The sequence below is a fragment of the Giraffa tippelskirchi genome, chromosome 11, assembly GCF_054371585.1.
Source record: "Giraffa tippelskirchi isolate mGirTip1 chromosome 11, T2T-mGirTip1v1.2.pri, whole genome shotgun sequence".
Taxonomy (NCBI): Eukaryota; Metazoa; Chordata; class Mammalia; order Artiodactyla; family Giraffidae; genus Giraffa; species Giraffa tippelskirchi.
In genome coordinates, this window is record NC_137285.1 from 63,811,807 (window position 1) to 63,835,618 (window position 23,812).

Here is a 23,812-nt window from a genome sequence, read left to right on the forward strand (position 1 = left end):
AGACAGGATCTGTCAAATACTTCAGGTCACATCCTCTGTTTCTGCCATGATTAGCCATGGAAATAAACGTTTAGAACCCGGCTGCAGCTCTTCCCGCTTGGGCTCGGAGCTGGCTTCCGCAGAGCCGGGCCTCTCCTCTGCTTCCAGCACCTTCTGCGGAGTCTCGAAGACTTGTTTAGCAGGAAAAGCAGAAGTGGGGGTTCTCTGAGGCTTTACCTAACCCTTAAAATTCTCCTTGAGAACAGCGTTCCCAGTGATACCTTGGAGCACTGACTGCGGCGGCACGCCAGGAAGCCGAACGTGGCCCTTGGGGGTTCCTCGGGTGCCGGCCGCAGACCCGACTCCTCCCGTTGAGGCGCCTCCGCGGCCGCAGAATGGAAATGGGAGGCTCTGGGGAGAACCACCCTGACCCAGAGTAAAGGCAGGCCAGATCCTTCACAGTCGGTGGTGTGGGAACAGTCTCTTCACAGGAAGTGCAGACAGACCAACTTTTATTCATCATCTTTAACTTCCCTTTGGGCAGAGTTTTCTATTCTGACTGCCCAGCAGAATCACTTGGAAAACTTAAAAAATTTATAAAAACACACAAATAGCAAAAGCAAGTAATGAACCTCAAAGACAGTTGGTAGGATGATGGAGTTTAGTTCAGTTAGCAGCGTATATGTGCCACTGCCATGTTTTAGTAGGGCAGGATAGTGTCATAAAATATCTTAGAAATGCAGCCCCCTGGGACTAGAACACAGCCAGGATTCTAACAGGAAGTCCTGGGGGACAGGCAGGGGGAGGAGATGAAGTTAAGGGGAAGAGACTGCGGAGAGACAGAGCAGTGAAGAAGGAAGAAAAAAATCTAGACGGTAGTTGACCCTCGGCCAAGTCTGTGACCTTGGGAGAACCCTCTAACCTCAGCTGGGCTTGGGAAGAGTGAAGAGACATTCATAGCATATGGCTTAAGAAGGTGAGCTCTGAGGCCACGCTCTGGATTCATCTCAACTCTACTGTTTATCAGCTGTATGACCTTGGGCAAGTGATGTAACCTTTCTGAACTTCAGCTTCCTCATCCATAAAATCAGGATTATGGAGTTGTCCTGAGCTTTAGACAGAATAATGAATATAAACTTCTCGGAAAAGTACTTGACACACATTAAGTGTTCAATGTATTTGCTATTGTTATTGTCTGTCTCCAGGGTCAGCTAATGGAAGCCACGCAGACAGCATTTTTATCTTGTGCATGATCAATTTATTTAATACAGATAATGACTCTTCATAGTGCTACTCATGTGATACCTTACTTATTTTAAGGCTATTATGCGTGTATGTGGATAAGGAAATGGCAACCCACTCCAGTGTTCTTACCTGGAGAATCCCATGGACAAAGGAGCCTGGTGGGCTACAGTCCATGGGATCACAAAGAGTCGGACACAACTGAGCGACTAACACACACACACACACACACACACACACACACAGGGGTGTATGTGTTAGGAAGAAAGGAAATGAACCAGATAGTGACAAACAATCATTGTTTCCTTCACAAATAATGTACTGTGGAGGTTAGAGTTTAACACTTAATATGTATTTTGAAGATTGTTATTCTAGAACTTCCAGATGTACAAGCTGGATTTAGAAAAGGCAGAGGAACCAGAGATCAAATCGCCAACATCCATTGGATCATAGAAAAAAGCAAGAGAGTCCCAGAAAAACATCTACTTCTCCTTCACTGACTATGCTAAAGCGTTTGTGTGGATCACAACAAACTGTGGAAAATTCTGAAAGAGATGGGCATACTGGACCACCTTACCTGCCTCCTGCAAAACCTGTATGCAGGTCAAGAAGCAACAGTTAGAACTGGTCATGGAACAACCAACTGGTTCAAAATTGGGAAAGGAGTACGTCAAGGCTGTGTATTGTCACCCTGTTAATTTAACTTATATGAAGAGTACATCATGCAAAATACTGGGCTGGATGAAGCTCAAGCTTGGATTAAGATTGCCAGGAGAAATATCAATAACCTCAGATATGCAGATGACACCATCCTAATGGCAGAAAATGAAGAGGAACCAAAGAGCTTCTTGATGAAGGTGAAAGAGAGAGTGAAAAAGCTGGCTTAAAGCTCAACATTCAAAAAACTAAGAACATGGCATCTGGCCCCTTCACTTCATGGCAAATAAATGGGGAAAAAAATGGAAACAGTGACAGATTTTATTTTCCTGGGCTCCAAAATTGCTGTGGATGGTGACTGCAGCCATGAAATTAAAAGATGCTTGCTCCTTGGAAGAAAAACTATGACAAACCTAGACAGTGCATTAAAAAGCAAAGACGTCACTTTGCTGACAAAGGTAGTCTTGTCAAAGCTATAGTTTTTCCAATAGTCATGTACAGTGTGAGAGCTGGACCATAAAGAAGTCTGAGTGCCAAAGAATTGATACTTTTAAACTGTGGTGCTGGTGAAGACTCTTGAGAATCACTTGGACAGCAAGGAGATCAAAACAGTCAATCCTGAAGGAAATCAGTCCTGAACATTTATTGAAAGGACTGAAGCTGAAGCTCCAGTAGTTTGGCCACCTAAGGTGAAGAACTGACTCATTGGAAAAGACCCTGATGCTGTGAAAGATTGAGTATGGGAGGAGAGGAGGTAACAGAGGATGAGATGTTTGGATGCATCATTGACTTAATGAATATGAGTTTGAGCAAAGTCTGGAAGATAGTGAAGGACAGGGAAGCCTGGCGTGCTGCAGTCCATGGCGTCACAGAGAGTCAGACACGACTGAATGACTAAGCAACAATAAAATTCCCCTTTCCATCTTCTAGTTTTTATTCTAAACTTTTGTCTTAGGACAAAGTAGGTTTTGCTGCATTAAAGACCCAGAAATCTCATTGGCTTCACCCAACCCGAGTTCCTTTTTCACACACATGCTATGTCCTCTGTGAGTTGGCAGAGGGTGAGCTGCGTCTGTCCATCTCTAGAGACCCAGGGCAGAGGCTCCATCTTGCTGTGATTCCCAGGTCTTCACGGCTGTGGGAAGGGAATGTGGAAATCGATGTACTGCTTCTTAAGCTTCTACAGAAGTAACACTAGGGCATTTCTCTGAAGCTGAGCTGCTTTATTAAGTTCTGAGTCTTCCCTTTCCAGATATGATTTTCCTTATAATTTTATAGTCACACTTTTCTTGATTTTGCTTTTGGAGAAAGCATTGTAAAAATAATAAGCTAATGGTGATTTTTATCACTATCAAACCAGACCTCCTTCTTACTCTCACAAGAGATGTTGGCCCCAGTGAGAGGAGAATGTGTTTTAAAAAATGTATTTTAATAAGTTTCTCCCTTTTCATTTAATTTCAACATATTGTTTCCCCAAATTTCTGGTTTTCCAAAATCCTCAAGAGAAGAAAACTGTCTGAAAGAGTCTTACTCCTTTATCATCACCTACGACAAAAACTTGAGTACAGTTGGCATCTGGTCATCTCCCATGCTCAACCCAGATGTCTGATGTGGGGTAGTCAAGGCAAGTGAGATGCCTCCAGGGGCCTGACCCTCTCCTTTATCATGTCCATAGTCAGAATGTCTGTGGAATTGATCTCTGCAACTGAAGAAATAAATGTCAGTAAAGTAGGTGGGCCATTCATTGAGCAAACACTTATTGACCACCTATCCTACGCTGGACACTGGGCTAGTTCTTCTCAGTCAGCACAGTGATTCAGCTGGACTCAGATCTTGGCAAGGGAAGAAAGCAAGTACGGGGTTCCCCAGAGAGCACGTTGATGCAGTGTGACCCTGTGACCTTTCCTCTTGTTTCCTGTTGCAGACTCCTCTCCTCGTGGGAACTGAATGTTCCACCATGCTCACTGTTGTCCTTTTCTCTGTCACTGCCTTTCCTCCACCAAGGCTGAGGTGCCAATTCAAATCCTACCCATCCTTGGAAACCAGCTGAAGACTTACATCTTTCCTCAGCTCTGAAGGCTTTCAATGCTAAACCCCTTCTCCATATCTACGAAAGCCCATTGAACATGCCTCTCTGCTACCTGTTAGGGCAACCACCTACATATGCTTTATGACTTAACCATTTTGGGGATGCAGTCTATTCTCTTTATATCAAGTTTCTTTAAGAAAATGGTCTTGTTTCCTCTCAAGTTAGTGGACTCAAAGTAGCTAACCCTTTGGAGGTATCTGTGGTTAGGTCCTACATCTTTCAGTAAGAGATGCATGATAAGTAAATACTGAATAGAAGTAAACTTGATCTTGCTCTCTCTTTTTTTTTCTCCCAGGAAGATGGAAAGAGAAGTTGTGACTACCTTTATCCCTATGGCTTTGCCTCCTAGCCTTCTAGCCTTGGGCACATGAGAATTTTTTTTTTTTTGGTGGCTTAAAACAACAGAAATTTATTCTCTACACTTCCTGAGGCCAGAAGTCCCAAATCAAGATGTTGGCAAAGTTGATTCCTTTTGGATGCTCTAATGGAGAATCTGTTCCATGCCTGTCTCCTAGCTTCTACTGGCAAGACCTGATATTGCTTGGGTTACGGATGCATCACTTCATCTTCACCTTCGTCTTCACATGGTGATTTCCCTTCCACTTGTTTCTGTATGTCCGCTTCTTTCCTTATAAGAGCACCGTTCTTTGGATTTAGGGCCCACCTTAATCTAGTATGACCTCATCTTAACATAACTAGTTACATCTGCAAAGACTGTGTTTCCAGATAAAGTCACATTCTGAGATTCTGGGTGAACATAAGTTTTGGAGACACACTATTCAACTCACTGCACTAACTAAAGGCTACAGATATTTTCTTCTATGTTTTCTTCTACAAGTTTTATAACTTTTGGTGTCGCATTTAGTTCTGTGGTGCATATTGATTTAATTTTTGTATGCGATGGTAGTTATAGGTAAATGTTGATTTTTGTTCTTATGGAATCCAATTACTCAAAAACTATTTGTTGAAAAGATTGTCTTCCACCTTGAATTGTCTTTGCATCTTTGTTGAAAATTGATTGATCATATATGTATGAGTCTGTTACCAGACTCTGTTGACTTTTTGGTCAATATCACACAGTCTTGGTTCATATAGTTTTATAGTAAGTCTTGAAATCAGGTATAGTGAATACTCTAGCAAAATTCTTCAGAATTATTTTAGGCATTGTAGTTAAATTGCTTTTCTATATAATTTTGATAATCATATTTATTGGGGCATCATATTTATTGAAATAGGTTGAAGACACAGTGGTCTCAGTATAAGTTGAGATAATCTGCTGTGAAGAACAACACACAAAGGTGCCAGTAGCTGTAGAAGGACGTGTGGTAAGAGTGCATATTTCTTTTCTTTTTTTGTCTTTTTAAAAAAATTAATTTTATTTTAATTGGAGGCTAATTACTTTACAATATTGTGGTGGTTTTTGCCACACATTGACATGAATCAGCCATGGGTGTACATGTGTCCCCCATCCTGAACCCCCCTCCCATCTCCCTCCCCATCCCATCCCTCAGGGTCATCCCAGTGCACCAGCCCTGAGGACCCTGTCTCATGCATGGAACCTGGACTGGCGATCTATTTCATGTATGGTAATATACATGTTTCAGTGCTATTCTCTCAAATCATCCCACCCTCGCCTTCTCCCACTGAGTCCAAAAGCCTGTTCTTTACATCTGTGTCTCTTTTGCTGTCTCGCATATAGGATCACTGTTACCTTCTTCTAGAATCCATATATATGAGTTAATATACTGTATTGGTGTTTTTCTTTCTGACTTACTTCACTCTGTATAATAGGCTCCAGTTTCATCCACCTCATTAGAACTGATTCAAATGTATTCTTTTTAATGGCTGAGTAATATTCCAGCTTTCTTATCCATTTGTCTGCTGATGGACATCTAGGTTGCTTCCATGTCCTGGCTATTATAAACAGTGCTGTGATGAACATTGGGGTACATGTGTCTCTTTCAATTCTGGTTTCCTCGGTGTGTATGCCCAGCAGTAGGATTGCTGGGTCGTATGGCAGTACTATTTCCAGTTTTTTAAGGAATCTCCACACTGTTCTCCATAGTGGCTGTACTAGTTTGCATTCCCACCAACAGTGTAAGAGGGTTCCTTTTTCTCCGCACCCTCTCCAGCATTTACTGTTTGTAGACTTTTGGATAGCAGCCATTCTGACCAGCGTGAGATAGTAACCTCATTGTGGTTTTGATTTGCATTTCTCTGATAATGAGTGATGTTGAGCATCTTTTCATATATTTGTTAGCCATCTGTATGTCTTCTTTGGAGAAATGTCTGTTTAGTTCTTTGGCCCATTTTTTGATTGAGTCGTTTATTTTTCTGGAATTGAGCTGCAGGAGCTGTTTGTATATTTTTGAGATTAATTCTTTGTCAGTTGCTTCATTTGCTATTATTTTCTCCCATTCTGAAGCCTTTTCATCTTGCTTGTAGTTTCCTTCATTGTGCAAAAGGTTTTAAGTTTAATCAGGTCCCATTTGTTTATTTTTGCTTTTATTTCCATTACTCTGGGAGGTGGGTCATAGAGGATTGGATACTGCTGTGATTTATGTCAGAGACTGTTTTGCCTATGTTCTCCTCTAGGAGTTTTATAGTTTCTGGTCTTACATTTAAATCTTTAATCCATTTTGAGTTTATTTTTCTGTATGGTGTCAGAAAGTGTTCTAGTTTCATTCTTTTACAAGTGGTTGACCAGTTTTCCCAGCACCAATTGTTAAAGAGATTGTCTTTTCTCCATTGTATAGTCTTGCCTCCTTTGTCAAAGATAAGGTGTCCATAGGTACCTGGGTTTATCTCTGGGCTTTCTGTTTTCTTCCATTGATCTATATTTCTGTCTTTGGGGCACATGAGAATTTTAAGGGCAGTTTAGGCAGAGGCCAGAGGATGCTCACCACTGCTGTGTGGAAACACTGACGTCCGGGATGCCAGGCATCTGTGCTTTCATTCGCCGTCCTCTTCTTCAGGCCCCTTGGAGAGCCTCACATCAGCGTTCATCACTAAGATGTTGAGAGAATAAGATGGATGGAAAAGATGCATTCAAACAAAATTAGCTGTAAAATTTACTTATAATTTGATTTCTTCACTAAGACCTATATACAACGTGTGTTGTTTTCACAAGGGAAAATGTCTTCAGTGGAATCAAAAGGCTGCAGAAACAAGGGGTTGAAGTGATGTCCATGGGATAATAATCAGCCCATTCTTAGTTCCTGGTTCTGAATGCCCCCACCCCCTTCTTAACCTCCCATGCGAGAGGATTTACTGGTTCCCTGATCCCATAACTTAACTTTCTTCCTCCCTTTTTCTTTTGGATTATGGATGTCTACTTGAGTTAGGATGTAATAACATAATTTATCACCATCTAACATTCAGTGCTATGTTTTGAGCCTTTTGACTAAATAGAATAGATCAGTGTCTTATTTTATTGATGGTATAAGTTGAGAAGGGTAAGCTTATATAAAGTAAGAGATAAGCCGCACAGTTAGGGAAAAGACTGAATGAAAATGACACTTGTCAAAAGAAGTTGCTGAATTTTCTGCCACTCTTCCCCTGGGCCAAGTTTCTCCCATACCGGGATCTACCTGCAGGCAGGTTTCAATATCCTCAACAAGAAAACCTATCATATTTTCAGTCCTCCACCTTTCTGCAATTCTCAGGGGCAGTGGACAAAATGGCTGTTCTTCATTCCTTACTTGAAGCGTTGCAAGCTCTTCTTCCTGGAAGATCTTATCTCCTGCTCAGCCCTTTCTTTAAATTTCCTGCCAAAGTTATTTTAAGCACCCCTCCCTCCTTCTAGGGCACTAGGGACCTTCAGTGACTCTGCAAGGAAGCTCGAGGGTTGTACCTTCTATTCCAAAGGCCACCACTTTGCTTGTCTTCCCACTCAGCCCCACTGTGCTCCCAGATTTTTTCCAGCCACACCTCATCTCATGGCCTTCCAGTCACTCTTTCCCTGTTCTCACACTTCCAGAAACCTCCAGTGTCTTTCCGAGGCCTTTCCCAAATGCTTGGGAGAAAAATGGGTCTCTCTCCTGGAGGGCCATCCTCACAGTGGCTTGCTTTGCCACTCATTAATCTTTACCTAATAAGAATCATAATAACAATAGTAACAATAATAGCAATAGCTAACATGCCTAACACTGTTTAGGTGCCTGTCACGGTCCAAAGCATTTTACATAAACCGGCTGATTTAATTCTGGCCAAAATCCTTTGAGGGCTTCCCTGGTGGCTCAGATGGTTAAGAATCTGCCTGAAGTGTGGGAGACCTGGGTTTGATCCCTGGGTTGGGAAGATCCCCTGGAAGAGAGCATGGCAACCCACTCCAGTATTCTGGCCTGGAGAATCCCCAGGGACAGAGGAGCCTGGTGGGCTACAGTCCATGGGGTCACAAAGAGTCGGACATGATTGAGTGACTAAGCCCAGAAAATCCTTTGAAATGGTGTATAGTTACTTTTATGTGTCGATTTAGCCAGGCCAGGGTGTCCAGGTATGTGGTCAGACGTCATTGTGAAGGTTTTTGTGGGGGGTATTTTTGGATGAGATTAACATTTAAATTGGTGAACTTTGAGTAAAACAGACAGCCTTCTATAGTGTGAGTGGGCCTTATCTAATCAGTTGAAGGCCTGATAGAACAAAAGTCTGACCTCTCTCAAGCAAGAGGAAATTCTGCCTTCAGATGACCTTCAGCTGTCACCTGCAATGTCTACTCTCCATTGAGTCCCCAGCCTGCTGGCCCACCTTTCAGACTGTGGACTTGCCAGTCTCCCTAATTGCATGAGCCAACTCCTCAATACCTCTTTCTATATAGAAATAGGATATATACCCATCTTAGTAGTTCTAGTAAACCCTGACTAATTCCAGTAAGTATTTTTATGATTTTCCTGTTCTGCAGATGTGATAACTGGGACACAGAATTCAGGTAACTTGCCGAAGGTTATCAGTACAGTAAATGGTGCAATTGAGAGTCTGTCCAACCCCCGGGTCTGTGTTTTTTTTACCATGAGATTAAATACGCATCATTGTGCTACATTCAGAACTGTTTGTTCGTCAGTCAGTCTCGTGTACCTTTTATTTGTGTTTTCAGTTATCAGCTTTGAGAAGACAGAATCTGGTTAGTGTACTTTGTAGAGTCCTAGGCTAGACTTGTGAAAGGAAAGTGTCCGGGGAAGTTGCTGAAACATGGATGGAGCTCGTTGTAAAGGGAGTCAATGATTTGCATTGTCGACTCCTTGACCATCTTCCTTTCTGCTGATGTTCATCTCAAGACAGCTGAGTACGATCCATTGTTTCACCACTGCATACCATTTTAGGCAATATTTTAGAAATTACACTTTGAGTTCAGAATAAAAAATATGCCACATTTTAGAAGAGTTGGCTCTTTAAAAGTTTCCATGTATGTGCTCACCTTCTGTGTCCCACAGAGGGTAGCACAGATAAGAGCTCAGATCATCTTTGCTGTTCTGAGGCAGACAGACACACTGCAGGCAGAGAGACATGCCTCTGAGTCTGAGGAGACCCAAAGCTGTGCAAGCAGCATCTCTCTGTGCCCTGCCTGGAGCTTCATCTCCTTGGGGTGGAAGTGTGGAGGCTGCTCTCCTAACCCGACATTCATGCTCACTTTCCCTCAGGCATGATCTTAATGGAACTGTGTTTAAGGCCCTGATGTAAGCATCTTGTTGCTAAAAATCAGTGAAAGCTCTGTGACTTCCACAGCGCCATTGGCACCTTTGTTCTTGGAGTCGTTTTCATTTTCCATTGGCATCGTGTGGTTATTTCCGCAGGCGTTTTGTTTTATTTTCTGAAGTACTAAACAAGACCAGCAGGGTAGGATGGGTGCCCAGCAGTAGAACTCTGTCTATCTGTCTGTCCCTCATGCACACACACACACACACACACACACACACAACACACAACACACACCACACATACAACACACACACACAACACACACCACACACATACAACACACAACACACACAACACATACACTCACACAGAGTCTTCTTTAGGCAGTTCACCACAGCACTAAGCACTATTTTCAACCTTTCAGGCTATCAGGCACCAGCGTGTTTAAAGCTTTAATAGGCTTGGAGGTGACCCTGAAGTCCACCACCATTTATATTCATCTGTAATTTATGGCTGCCTCTTATTTAGTTGGTTGAGCAAATTGTACCTAAGAGTATTCTTTGAGACTTGGCAGCCTGGTGTACAGTTTCACGATTCAGCAGTGTTTTTGCCAAATATTTGGCTTTTCTCCCCTCTTTCTTTTGGATGACATTCTCAAATACTTCATTTGGAGCTTTGGTCTGGAACACACTTTATCAGACACCTTTTGTGTGCCAAGAGACCCCTTACCCATTCTGTGAGGCTGACTTTCCACATACTAACACGTTTATTTCTAAATTGCTTTTAAAGTCACATTAAAGCCACATTTCCAAGTAACATAAGGTAACGGTGGTGCATTTGGACCGCTGGTGCTGTGGCCTGTTGCTTCTCCCCACGCCCTCCACCCTCTCTGGACTTCAGTTGAGGGGAAATTCTTCTCTAAGTGGAGAGGTGAGGGTGACGGTGCCTAACCAAACCATAAAATTAATGTTTATTTCAGAAATAAAAGGGCTTACTTTGTTATGAGGTATGTGAGGACATGTTTTGGCCTCATTTCATGTGCTCGGTCTAACCATGCCCAAAAGATTAAATCAAGGCTATTATGGGTATAATTTATTTCTCTTTCTAGTCTGTCATCATGTGTGTGGATTTGGGATATTGCGTTTTCCCACTTTCGGGAGTAAGGTCTGTATCTGGCAAACACAGATGGGAGGCCATCTATGAAGAGTCTCTGCAGCAGTTTGTTTTCAGTTTCACAGAATTCGACTTTCTAGCCGAGCCCAGGACTGCTTCCTCCTTTTCCTATTCACTAAGCGTTATGGAGACCTCTCCCTGCAGAACTCAGCTCCCATTTGTGCTCCCTCCAAGCAAGTATTATGATTAATACACTGTAATCATGTAATCTGCTAGAAAAATGCGATCTGAAGACAAAATGTGCAATAGAATGGGTCCTCCACTCACACCATTAATCTTCCTTTAAGATCTGAAGAGGGATTAGCAGTTAAATCTTTTAACATTCTTTCTTATGAGTGGAGAATAATTTAACCGTCTTAACCCTTTGTGATAAGGGAATGGGAATTTAGGTTTAAACGTGAAATATAACCTTCCCATCACACTTCATTCAGGACTCTTGTCTTGCCCATCCTGTCACACTTGTGGGCTGACTGAGAAGGGTCTGTGGTCACACTGCAGTCCACTCTGAACTCCCTCCTGCCCGTCCCCCCATGGTCTGTGTTGCTGCCTCTTGCTTTTGTCTCCTGGTTCAGAGATGCCTAACATGAGTACAGTTTGTGCATACTGGTGGCTGAGGCATGGGAACTGTGTATAAGATCCTTGATTCTTTTTGAATCTGAGTACTTTTTCTCTTCAACATCGCTCCTGCAAACTAAGAGCAGATAAAGTGTCATAAGACTCTGCCAAATGACATTCAAGGACACTTGAATAAGAAATAAGTGGACATAAGCACATTTCCCCTCTACTCAGAGGCCTCAGTGCCTACATGCACAGAGAGACGTCTGCCAAATGCTTCTCCGTGGCCTTACAGGACACAGGGTTTCAGAATCAGTTTCCTTCCATGAACCTCAGGACAAGGGTGTGCAAAGGGGAGGCTGACTCTGTGATGTTTATTTATTTATTTATTTTTTGGTGGCTAGAACTAATGCGAACAGGTTATTATTTTGCTAAAAGTGCTCATAGGCCTCTTATTTTGCTCGAAAGTAAGGTAGTGCTCAAAGATTAATGGAGACATATCAAAACCACAGAGCATCCAGGTTGAAAGAGCTCCTACTGGTGGATCTGGGCCAATTTAAGCATAATCATGAATATGATAGTAATGGATTATAACACGCTCAATAAAAATCTACCAGTTCATGCTGACACAAGTAGAAAAATAAATAGGGGCAATACATGCTAACTAACAATCATGGAATCAAAAAGAATAAAAAAAGAATAAAATAGAATGCTGTGTAATAAATACAGGAGGAATGATGAACTTGGAAAATCCACCAGTGGTGCTAACGCTAGTGGGTGAAAGTTTGACAAGGACCAGGGTGTTTTCATAATCAAGAGGCTGCTGCGCTGCGCTTAGTTGCTCAGCTGAGTCTGACTGTTTGCAACCCCATGGACGGTAGCCCGCCAGGCTCCTCTGGCCCTGGGATTGCTTAGCCAAGAACACTGGAGTGGTTTGCCATTTCTTCCTCCAGGGGATCTTCCCAACTCAGGGATAGAACCTGCATCTCTTACATCTCCTGCTTTGGCAGGAGCCACCAGGGAAGCCCAAGAATACTGGAGTGGGTAGCCTATCCCTTCTCCAGGGGATCTTCCCAACCCAGGAATCAAACCAGGGCCTCCTGCATTGCAGGTGGATTCTTTACCAGCTGAGTTCCCTGGGAATCTTAGAGGGCCTCCCCACAAATTACTTGTTAATTACATAGGGAAAACAGTGGAGAAATCCTGTGACCACCACCTTATCCACGTGGTAGAGGCCAGAATCAGCACTAACAAAGCTCACCAAGAACAGAGCCTCCTCATCTGAGCCCCGAGGAGGGCGCAGCCTGGCCCTGTGACGTTTCTACCAAGCATGCATGATCTGAATCTGATTGTGAGGAAAATAAATGGTCTGTAATCTTCAGAGTGAATAGGTCAACAGAAACAAAGCCTGGGTAAGTGTTCTCCTCTGAAGGAGACTGATAAACGTGACCCCCAAAAGCAGAGTGGGTGCCTGGCATGAATCTTGTAAAGTTCATTTGGGGACCTTTGACAAACGCTGAAAATGGCCTGTGTAGATAAGAGAATTGCACCAAAATTAACTGCACTGTAGTTCGGTAAGAGACTGTCCTTGTTTGTAAGAAATATACTCTGAAGCATTCAGGGGTAAAGGCATATAATCTCTTCACGTTACTCCTAAATGTTTCAAAAAATAATATGCATGTATATGTATACATACATATACATATGTGTGTGCGCATAGAAAAAATACACCCATATATGCACACATATATTTACATGTTTATCTTTATCAATTATGTATTTATTACCTCTGTATTTGTCTTCTATCTATCTATCATCTACTGGTTTATCTGGAGAAAGAGAATGATAAAACAAATGGAATAAAATAAACAATTGATGATTCAGGGTAAAGGGTATATGGAGTGTACCTTGTACTGTTTTCATAACATAAATTTTAAATTATTTTAAAATAAAAAGCTAAAATACTTATAAAAACAAATGTGATTAAATTTGATGTCAACAAACAGCATGGGAAATCCACTACTACACTACACTTGCTTTCTATCTGACCCTGCTGGCTACTCTCTTAACTTTGGGAATCACAGCCCTGGCGAGGAGTCTTTTCTCCTATCTGTGGTTGTTACACTGAGATCACAAACTCACCTTTCACAAAAGATTCAGAGTGATTTACAGTAAGAGAATCTTAGACATCTTTGCAGTTAATAATAATGGTAGTGGTTTCTCTTCAGTGGGCCTTAGGTGCTCAGCAGGAACTATATCATCCTGTCTAATCCTTGCTGCCACTCAGTTTGACGAGGGTTCAAATCCTCTTTGTCAGTTCCTCCGCATTTCATGATGTAAATGGACATGGCAGCCCACTAGAAACAATTCATGGAGAAGCCCATTGGTGAGCCCCTGCACAGTGAATTGTGTCCATTAAGTGGTAGGTAAGCTTATTCTCTGCAGGTTTTCTGCAGCAGTATTAGTTCCAGTTTAACCATCATATCGTGGATGGACATTTATTTTATTTTGGCAAGAGTAATGTATTTAAACACACAAACACTCATTTTCTTTCTTTCCCTCTTATATGTAAACATTCCACTGCAAAGTCATCAACAAAACATGACGACATTCCCAGAAATATATTCTAAAATAAAAATATAATCTTCAAATCAATGCACAAGCACTATGAGTGAAAGAAAGTGAAAGTGTTAGTTGCTCAGTCGTGTCTGACTCTTTGTGACCCCATGGACTGCAGCCTGCCAGGCTCCTGTGTCCATGGAATTGTCCAGGCAAGAATACTGGAGTGGGTTCCATGCCCTTCTTCTGGGGATCTTCCTGGCCCAGGGATTGAACCCAGGTCTCCTGCATTGCAGGCAGATTCTTTACCATCTGAGCCACCAGCGAAGCCTGCACAAGCACTCTGTGTGCTTAGCCACTCAGTCATGTCCGATTCTTCGCGACCCCGTGGAGGGTAGCCCGGCTGGCTCCTCTGTACATGGGATTCCACAGGCAAGAATACTGGAGTGGGTTTCTATGCCCTCCTCCAGGGGATCTTCCTGACCCAGGAATCGAACAGGGGTTTCCTGCATTGCAGGGGAATTCTTTACCAGTTGAACTACCAGGGAAGCCTGCACAGGCACAACAGACATTGAAAATAGAAAATTCAGAGATTAAGTAACTGGAATGGAAGAAAAAAGGAAAATCAACATGTATTGATTTCCTTCCACAACCTGGGTGGCTTATAACACCAGAAATGTATTCTCTCATAGTTCTGGAGGCCAGAAGTCCAAAACCAAGGTGTCATCACGGTCATACTTTCTTAGAAAGCTCTAGGTTCCATTCTTGCTTCCATTCTTTAGCTTCCAATGGTTGTTGGCATTCCTTGGATCATAGATGCATCACTCCAATATCTACTTCCATTTTTACATGGGCTCCTCTCCTGTGAGTCCATGTGTCTGAATTTCTCTCTCCTTATTATAAAACCAGTAATTGGATTAGGGCTCACCTTTATCCTGTATGTCCTTGTCTTAATAATATTGCATCTGCACAGACCCTATTTCAGATGGGGTCCCATTCACAGATACCAAGGGTTAAGACTTCAACATACCTTTGGGGAATACAATTCAACCTACGACACAATTCAATATTTTAATAGAGGAAAAATATGACCCAAGTTATAATAAGAGGAAATGGGATCTAAATCCATGAGAGCAACGACTGTGTCTGCTACTTGCTCTTTTCACACTTTGGCATCTGTTGTTCAATCCTTTCTTTGCTTGCTCTAAACTGCAGGTGAGGTAAGGGTAGAGATTCTATTGACCTGAGGCTGGAAGTCTGTACTGGCTCAATTAGTTACATAAGTGGTTTTCTGACACAGGAGGCAAACTTATAGGTAACAAATTATGCAGCTTGTATCAGGCAGCCACATACAGAAGCACCACATTCCTGGTGTTAAGTCTGCAGAGAACATTCAAGAAGATACACTTACACATCTAATCATCTAAATAATTATTTGTCAAATCCTGAAATTGATAGGAAAAAGAAAATCCACCTGGGTGCTCAGCCCTGATAGGAGTCTTTGCTGTGTTTACCTTATAATGATTGTTGGGTCATCTTAAGCCTATACTGAAATGATACATCCTTTGGCTCAGCCTAATAGTATTAGGAATTGATAATTTTCAAATTCATGACCGAACCCATGACTGCATCTTTGAATTGCTGATGCAACCTTTTTTTGTGATAATTGAATCAAATATGTTATCCAGTTTGCTGCTTGGCATTCCACTTAGGGGATGGTCCAAACTCCTTATTTAGTTCTCTCTATTCACAATCTATTACTATCTTCTTGGGGGAATGTCTCTACAGCAGCTGATGGAGGAATAAAGATGCACTGAGGAATAAAGATGCAGTGCCCCCCACAAATAAATCTGGGTCACACTGTCTATTCAGAGGAAATATTTCAGACACGTGATTGACATAAAGCTGACAAATATAGTGTCAATATTTCACTGCAGAGTCTTGTTTAATATATTGAAAACATTTAAACCCACATATCAAGAAAACAGTTTGACTCACAGGCCAAGGCTTATATTTTAATATAGTTAGTGATGAAGGTTGGTAAATAACTTCCAATATGAAACTCTGGTTCACCAAAGGAACACTCTCATGCCTGTAAGCATGGCTCTTGGCCCTGCAGGGAAAGCTTCCCTAAATGTGGTGCTGGACAGCAATTGGTAATTTATCTTTTGGAAGTCCAACAAGTCCCTGCTGTTATTAGAAGAGCCAGCTCTAATGATTTGTAGATGGGAGGATATGTCCAAAACATTGTCATTCTGGGCTGTTTTAGATGAGGGGCTTCCTTTCAATGTCTTCTTCGAGAGTCTGTTGGAGAACACCTAATTTTTCATTGCCTCTCATATCAACACAAGTAGAAAACTTGTCAGAGATGAAGCCAGTCTGGCTCACCTGGAAGAAGAGTTCTTCTGGAATGTTTAATTTTCATGGTGTGAAAGAGCAAAGGGATTAGTGTGTTCTCAGGCAGCTCCAGAGTACACCTGGGAGCCCCAGCAGAGTCTGTAGAGGTTATTGTCAAGAGCATCAGCTGAAAGAGAGACAGAGATGGAAAGGGAGGTAGAGAGTGAGCTGGAAGCCAATGAGGAGGGCAGGGGAATGAGAAAAATCCTATGCCAGGGAGCCGAGTGGTTGTGGCTTGAGGTATTCTCATCGTATTTTCTATGATTTTTCCAGAAAAAGCTGGCAGTGAGAATAGAACTGCAAACAATGTAGCTTGCCTTTGCCAAGATACGGATACAGAAGAACATTCTAAAGGATTGTGTATGGTATCAAATTATCTGCAAAGCTGAGGACAGTAATGACCTACATGCTCCATCCTCTGCCTGGTGACTCACCAAAGTGGAAAATGAAGCTGTTGAAGCAGTTAGAGATGAAAGTTACCCTCCAGAAGAGGGGGAGAGGAGTGACCTCAGGAATAGCTGATCCAATTTGCCAAGTTTGAAATGTGGCCGGAACTCTGGTGACAGGAGGTGGCAGCTGAGCATTTTGTCCCAGTCTCCATAGTCTTTGAGAGGAAAAGTTTGATTCTGGCTTTGCAAACATTGTCATTGCACAGATATTGTTAGCGGCACCTAGCATGGGCGAGCTATCACTGACCCGCAGAGGATGGTATGGTACATGCGACCCTTCCCAGCAACACAGAGTGGAGACAGGGTCCTGACACTCTACTTCCAAAGACCCTTCTCCATAGTCTTTATTTTTTTGGTAACAGTCTTATGGAGATATAATTCAAAGATCATAAAACCTGCCCATTAGTATTTTGTCTCATCTCTTTACTTGTTTAAAATCTGTCTCATTTGGTAGGCAGCAAGTTCTGTGAGGGTCATGGCCATGCACATTTTTATCCATCAGTGTATACCTAGCACATACTGCAGTGTGAAGTGCAACTGTTCAATTATTAATAAATATATCAAAAACCATTCAATAATGATATATTTTTAATAAATATATAATTAATAAGTAAAAAGAAAAGTTAGATTTCTAGAGCTCATACATTGTCTTTGATAACCAATCCTCCCCCATTCTTTTATTTTTCTCCAAAATCACAGGCAATTTTAAAAATTTGAAACAAGGAGAGAGAAAAGGCCTCCCTTTGCTCTTTGACCACAAATATGTGCAGAGAGGGACTTTGGTGGGGGTCTTTCACCCCCACCTCTACCTTATATGCTTAAGAAAGAGGAAGGGTTCTGATCTTTTTCAAAAAATTTATTTTTAATTAGAGGATAATTGCTTTACAATATTTGATTGGTTTCTGCCATACATCAACATGAATCAGCCACAGGTATGCGTATGTCCCCTTCCTCCTGAGCTTCCTTCCTGCCTCCCACCGCATCCCACTCCTCTAGGCTGTCATAGAGCACTGTTTGAGCTCCCTGCTTCATACAGCAATTTCCACTGGTTATATATTTTACATACAGGAATGTATATGTTTCAGCGCTACTCTTTCAATTCATCCCACCCTCTCCTTCCCCCACTGTGTCCACAAGTCTGTTCACTAGGTCTGTGTCTCCACTTCTGCCCTGGAAATAGGTTCATCAGTCCCATCTTTCTAGATTCCATATGCTTTAATATACATTTGTTTTCTTCTTTCTGACTTATTTCACTCTGTATAATAGGCTCCAGGTTCATTCACCTCATTAGCACTGACTCAAATGCATTTCTTTTTATGGCTGAATAGTATCCCATTGTATGTATGTACCAACACTTCCTTATCCATTCATCTGTCGATGGACATCTAGGTTGTTCCAGGTGCTAGCTATTGTAAACAGTGCTGCGATGGATAGTGGGGTACATGTCTCTTTTTCAAGTATGGTCTCCTCAGGGTGTATGCCCAGTAGTGGAACTGGTGGGTCATATGATAGTTTTGTTCCTCAGCTTTCAAGGATCTTTATCTACAAAAGAGATGCTTTTGTGCCTTCTTACCCCTGACTGTTCAGACTAGATCAGTTCACCTCGCCCAGTGAGGCTCAGGCTGAGGCCACCAGGGAAACAAAAGATACGATGTGCCTGACCCTCTTCTAGTTTATCATCTAAATGACACAGCAAAACAAATTGTACTTGATCTGGAGGGAAAAAAAAGGTAGGCTTAACCCCTTATAAGGGAAAGAAAAGTGTGAGATTTAACATCGAGTTCTCAAGTCAGACTTCCGGCCTGGAAACATTTTGGAAAAGGAAGAGATGAGGCTGCAGTGGCTGGTGGGATGCTGTGCGGGGCAGGTGGGGCTTGAGCAGCTTCCTTCCAACGTGGGAGGGCATGCACGGCTATGCTGGGGGTAGAGGGGGCGCTCTGCAAACCGGCCTCCTGGGCGGAGAGGTGCGGCGAGGGGTGGTGGGAGCAGTGTTCACGTCTGCACACTCGTGCTTTGGTGAGAGGAGTTCAGAGACCCACAGGCTTCCTGGGTTCAGTCACTATGGAACACCCGGAACACCGTCCTTCTCCACCCTTCCAGCGATGCTCCCTGCCAGGTGGCTTTGTTGATTTAGTTCTCGGTTTAGTCTTTATTTTGTTCTTTCTGTAGCATGCAAGAGGGGAGAAACCTCACCCACAGAGAGAGGGATTTCTGCAGAGTAACGTTTGCAAATCTTCAAAACCAGTCACATGCCAGAAAAGAGCAGTGGTAGATCCCATGTCCTCCCACATACGGAGGAAACCGTCCCAGAGACTCTCCACTGTGGGCCGGACAGAAAACAAGCTTTATCAGTTTATCATTTGTGTCAAACACCTAATGTCTTCACTGAGCTGTGGGCACTTGGCTCTAGGAAACTATTTAGCTTTAATGTTTGAGCATAGAGCTTTTTGCTCTTTTGGCAAAGGCAAATAAGCAAATACACACAATAATCACGATCATTAATAATGGGTATTAGTTGTCACTATTTTAAAGCGACTGTGACAAATTTTACGACAGACAGCAGACAGTCCGTGGAAGGATTCAGACCTCGAGGAAAGATGGACTCTCAGCTTTTTACCTTCCCACTGTCTCATCTTGCCTGTTTTGGTGGGCAGAGGTATTCTTAGGGACAGTGGATTAAAAATAGAGTCAGTTTTTCTTTGCACGAAGCAAGTTCTCACAGTATTTCAATCACTTAACATTTTAGATTTGAAAAATGAGATTCTCTAGACTCTAATACAAGTTACCTCCTTCTAGTCACTTTTTTCCCCCTTTTCTCTATAGAAATCTTCATGGTCCTCGATTTCCTCACTGACTTTTAAAAGTGTGGATAAAAATCTAACAGGGAGAATAAGTTAAGAGAAATAAATGTCTTGCAAATGGTAAGTATAGAAGCTTCCTGAATAAAAGCTGGACATAGTTAGCCTCAGACTTTAGTTCTAAGATGTTTTAAGAATCTGTTCTGAGCCCTTATAGTGTCGTGAAATTAATAAGGCCATTTATGAGGCAGTTATAAGAACTTTCACTGATAGTTTGACTCAGAAGCTAATCTTTCGGGCTGTTAACTTTGACCAATGATTCATCTTTTTCCTATGCAGTTTGAAACAAACTCTTTCTTGGCCAAATCTCTCTTTCTTTCTTTTTCTTTCTGCTGTTTGTTCCCTCCACTTATTGTGAAATACATATTTGGTTCATCTTTATCTTCTGATTTTAACATTTTGTTTCACTTCAGGCATCAGTCATGCCTTAGAAAGCCTTCTCAAATCATGCTAAACTATCAACACATCCTCTATGGTAAAGCCCCCTACATATGAACCAGTTCTATTCCAATAGTGCGTTCATAAATCCAGTTTGTTTCCTAAGTCCAACAAAGTTAGCCAAAGTACCCAACTAACACAATCAGCTATATAGTATTTTATTGTAATAAGTTTATAGTAATTTTCACACAAATACCACATAAAACCAAACAAACACAGAAAATAAACATGTTTAATCTTGCAATCTAATACCTTGAAAAGTGCTTCTTGGTGGCTCAGATAGTAAAGAATCTGCCTGCAATGTGGGAGACCTGGGTTGGATCTTTGAGTTAGGAAGATCCCCTGGAGAAGGGAATGGCAACACATTGCAACATTCTTGCCTGAAGAATCCCATGGACAGAGGAACCTGATGGGATGCAGTCCATGGGGCTGCAAAGAGTCAGACATGACTGAGTGACTAACACTCTCACTTTTCACCTTGAAAAGCACAGTAGTACCGTACAACAGCTGGCAAGCAGGGATTGGCATTGAATGAACAGACAAGACGGGTTACTGAGTGGAGGAGAGAGAGGAGGTGAGAGATGGCAGAGCTGAAAAATTGTCAGCAGTAGGTGATAGATGGCAAGCTGCAGTTTCACTCACACCTGACACTGATGAAACACATTCGTATCTTTGAAAGATCGCAACCTGAAAGTTTGTATGTAGATGACTTATTTATTCTTCCATCACCTTCCATTCACTTTATTCTTCCCTCCTCCTCGGCCCTGTTTGGCTTTGCAGGGTCCTACCAGTGAGGGGCTCTGTACACCCCTCCCTCTGTTCAAGGCAGAGAACCAGCCGAGAACTATCTTTTCTGTCCACATGTGATTTCCTTCTCTGGAGCCCTTCTTTCTCCACAACGTCTGCTGTTGAGATGCTCTTGCTCTGACTTCTTATCCTTCTTCTCTTCCTCCTCTCAGTAGCAGAAGGACAGTTCCTTGCTGTTTGCCTCTCCTGTGCCCTCCTGAGATTCTTATGCCAAGCAGGCCTTCTGGATGGGGATGCCTATCTTTCCAGAGGGCCTGTTATAAATGAGGGTATCACATTTCTTACCAAACAGAGCTACTCCTTGCTTTTAAAACCAAACCAGTGATCAGCGACTACAAAACTGTGAGTTTTACTTAAGTGGTAAAGTGTTAGTTGCTCAGTCATGTCTGCATGTCTGACTGTTTGTGACCCTATGGACTGTAGCCCACCAGGCTCCTCTGTCTATGGAACTCTCCAGGCAAAAATATGGGAGTGGGTAGCCATTCCCTTCTCCAGGGGATCTTTCCAACCCAGGGATTAAACCTGTGTCTCCTGCATTGCAGGCAGATTCTTTACCATTTGAGCTAGCAGAGAAGCCCCTAAGTGGTAAAATTATAAGACTAAACTCTACCATGGGAGTTTGGGACCCCAAAGGATCTCAGCTGTCATTCATTTCGTCCAAGAGTTTGCAGACTTTTTTACTTTTTTACATCAGAACTCCATTTTGATCAAAGAAAATTGTAGACTGAACCAGTATGAACTCAGATGAAATTGGAACTGCTCTTGTTAGTTCTTCCAGGCCTCTCCTACACCTCTACCCCATTTCCAGATGCCCCAGGGAGTTTAGCCCAACCTGGCAATTTACAGGTGAGAGAAACAAGTCTCAAAGGCAAGATTAGCTGACAGCCCGAGGGCTCCATGGTCTTCATTTCCGAATGAGCAGAAAGGTAGACCCACCCTAATTTTGGCCAGAAGTTTGCAAAGTTTGCTTAGCAACATGGAAAGTCAGTGAACTAACGTTCTGTATATCTAAAATGTAACTTATTTAAAAAGGAATATGCTAGCAACATGAAGCATTCAATTAATAAAAAAGTATTTGCTTTCTTAGTATTTAGGAAGAATCTAGGGTTAACTTTTTAGATTCATGTATATTTGAAAAACATTCAGAGAAATTTGGACAGATGGTTCTTTTCCTTTTCAATAAATTCTCCCTAACAAGCAAAGGCTGCAGAATATGTCAGTCCACCATCTTTTAAGGAAGTAATGATAGCATCTACATATTTAAAGCTGTCATTAAGAAAAATTGTTGTGGGTGTTTGGAGAAGAGTAAACCGCTGAATCTGCCCTCCTCTCCTGCTTTTCTTGCTCCCAAGAGTGAGGGCAGCTGTGTCATGAAATTAGTATCTGGGGAAGGGAGGAGAAAGGCAGGGCCACAGCATCTGCCTGATGACAGGGTGAATGGAGCCTTGCTAGGGGCTGAGTGCCTTTGTAAACATCAGCTGAGAAAATCTCTGTCACCATGCCTGCATTTAACATTTATTCATTCATTCAAGCAATATTTAGTGAATACCTATTGTACAAGCATTGTGCAAAGCTAGAAATAAAAGACTACAACAAGGCTTGATTTGCATCCTGCCCTGTGATACTGAAGAGGTAAATTTTCTGGGAAGTAACGCAGTCCTTTAAAGATAGTTAGTGGGAGTAATACACTGTTATGGACTACACATTTGTGTGCCCCCACAAATTCACATGTGAAAACGCTAACCCCCATTGGGATGATGCATTAGGGAGTGGGGCCTTTGTGATATAATTAGATCATGGGGGTGGAGCCATCATAAGGATTGGTGTGTTTATAAGAGAATGAGGGGACCAGAGCTCTCGCTGCCTGCTAGATGAAGATACAGTGAGAAGGTGGCTGTCTGCAAGCTAGGAAACAGGCCCTCCCCATACAGGGGATCTGCTGGTGCCCTGATCTCAGACGTCTCAACCTCCAGGACTGTCAGAAATAAATATTTGGTGGTTTGTGGTATTCTGTGACAGCAGAACGAGCTGACTGAGACACACGAAGAGTGCCGGATCCTGGGCCCTGTGGAACTGTGCTTGACTCTCTGTTCCTTTGTCAAGAAGCAAAGGAAACGCTCTCTTTTCACAGGAGTCATCTGGCCAAGGCAACTACAGATGCTCCTCAGAGGTAGAAGTGTAGCTTCTCATGAGGGTTTTGAAACTTCCAAATGAACCAGATCCTGGGCTACTGATCTGGGAATTTGGTAGTGATGACACAATGTTATTTTAGATGTCACTATCCTCCCAGCAGGGCTTCCCTGGTTGCTCAGACAGTAGATAATCTGCCTGCAATGCAGGAGACCCAGATTTGATCCCTGGGTCAGGAAGATCCTCTGGAGAAGGAAATGGCAATCCGCTCCAGCATTCTTGCCTGGGAAATTCCACGGACAGAGGAGCCTGGTGGGTTACAGTCCGTGGAGTCACAAAGAGTCGGAAATGACTGAGTGACCAATGCTGACAATGACACTCCCAACGTGCTGGCTATGATTTGATGGCCTTAGATAAGATGTGGGTCTTCCCAGGTGGTGCTAGTGGTAAAGAACTCACCTGCCCGTGCAGGAGACGTTAGAGACACGGGTTCCCTCCCTGGGTCGGGAAGATCCCCTGCATGATGGCATGGCAACCCACACCAGGATTCTCTCCTGGAGAATTTGGACAGAGGAACCTGGTGGGCTACAGTCCAAGGGGTCGCAAAGAGTCAGACAAGACTGAAGCAACTTAGCACGCACCCGTGCATGCACAGATAAGGCGTAGGGTAGGGGGCAAGAAGAAAAAGGAAGTTCTTTTTAATTCCTTTCATAAAAACTGAATGGGTTTTTGGCTGGAAGTGTCTTTAGGGGAGTCAACATGCTTAGCAACAGCCTGTGTAAAATATGTAACTGTTTTTACATAGCTCTTAGCAAAGCCTTGGAAACTGGAAAGCCGTTTAATAT

At 42.6% G+C, this 23,812-nt stretch overlaps 1 protein-coding gene and 1 long non-coding RNA gene across 3 annotated transcripts in view; one reads left to right on the forward strand and one right to left on the reverse strand.

Annotated features, from left to right (window-relative positions):
• Positions 1-23,812, reverse strand: part of LOC145525598 (uncharacterized) — a 94,384-nt gene that overhangs the window by 34,383 nt on the left and 36,189 nt on the right. The gene's annotated exons all lie outside the window — the stretch shown is intronic.
• On the forward strand, positions 759-17,309 carry LOC145525599 (uncharacterized). The gene is made up of 4 exons (XR_014068319.1): positions 759-955; positions 4,263-4,554; positions 5,203-5,292; positions 16,559-17,309. It is a non-coding gene; the product is annotated as an uncharacterized LOC145525599 (long non-coding RNA).